The sequence below is a fragment of the Arachis ipaensis genome, chromosome B3, assembly GCF_059453495.1.
Source record: "Arachis ipaensis isolate K30076 ecotype BB chromosome B3, ASM5945349v1, whole genome shotgun sequence".
NCBI classification, from domain to species: Eukaryota; Viridiplantae; Streptophyta; class Magnoliopsida; order Fabales; family Fabaceae; genus Arachis; species Arachis ipaensis.
The window spans coordinates 65,702,447-65,703,682 of NC_142438.1; the positions used below are offsets into that span (position 1 = coordinate 65,702,447).

The following is a 1,236-nucleotide window of genomic DNA, read 5'->3' on the forward strand; positions in this document are numbered from 1 at the left end:
TTAATATTTTATTCTGAGCCAATATGGCATTCAGAGTATCAATCTCAAGAACTCCTTTCTTCTGAGTTTTCCCATTATTCACAAGATTCCTTTCAGAAGTGTACATGAATTGGTTATTTGCAACCATTTCAATGAGTTCGTGGGCTTTTTCAGGTGTCTTCTTCAGATGAAGAGATCCTCCAACAGAGTTGTCCAATGACATCTTGGATAGTTCAGACAGACCATCATAGAATATGCATATGATGCTCCATTCTAAAAGCATGCTAGAAGGACACCTTTTGATCAATTGCTTGTATCTTTCCCAAGCTTCATAGAGGGATTCACCTTCCTTCTGTCTGAAGGTCTGGACTTCCACTCTAAGCTTACTCAATTTTTGAGGTGGAAAGAACTTTGCCAAGAAGGCATTGACAAGCTTTTTCCAAGAGTTCAATCTTTCTTTAGGTTGTGAGTCCAACCATGTCCTAGCTCTGTCTCTTACAGCAAAAAGGAAGAGCATAAGTCTGTAGACCTCAGGGTCAACACCATGGGTCTTAACAGTATCACAGATTTGTAAGAATTCAGCTAAAAACTGATGAGGATCTTCCAATGGAAGTCCATGATACTTGCAATTCTACTGCATTAGAGAAACTAATTGATGCTTAAGCTCAAAGTTGTTTGCTCCAATTGCAGAAATTGAGATGCTTCTTCCACAGAAGTCAGAAGAAGGTGTAATGAAGTCACCAAGCATCTTCCTTGCATTGTTGGCATTGTTGTTATTTTCGGCTGCCATGTCTTCTTCTTTTTTGAAAATTTCTGTTAGGTCCTGTCCAGAGAGTTGTGCTTTAGCTTCTCTTAGCTTCCACTTCAAGGTCCTTTCAGGTTCAGGATCAGCTTTAACAAGAATGCCTTTGTCTTTGTTGCTGCTCATATGAAAGAGAAGAGAACAAGAAAGTATAAAATTCTCTATGTCACAGTATAGAGAGTCCTTGAGGTGTCAGAGGAAAACAGGAATAGAGAGATGAGGTAGGTAGATAAGAATTCGAACATATGAAGAAGGAGAGAGAGTCCGAATTGTTAATTGAGGAAGAGTGTTAGTCCTTAAATAGAAGAAGTTGAGGATGGGGAAAAATTTTGAAAACAAATTTTTAAATAAAACTGAAAATTTTAAAATAAAAAAGAATTTTGAAAAGTGGTTGATGGTTTTTCGAAAATTAAAAGTGAGAAAATGGTTAGGTGATTTTGAAGAAGATTTTGAAA

At 37.1% G+C, this 1,236-nt stretch overlaps 1 non-coding gene across 1 annotated transcript; it reads left to right on the forward strand.

The window, feature by feature from the left end:
- Positions 1-260: 260 nt before the first annotated feature.
- LOC148570952 (small nucleolar RNA R71) lies at positions 261-364 on the forward strand. Its single transcript, XR_015880512.1, has one exon. It is a non-coding gene; the product is annotated as a small nucleolar RNA R71 (small nucleolar RNA).
- Positions 365-1,236: the final 872 nt, after the last annotated feature.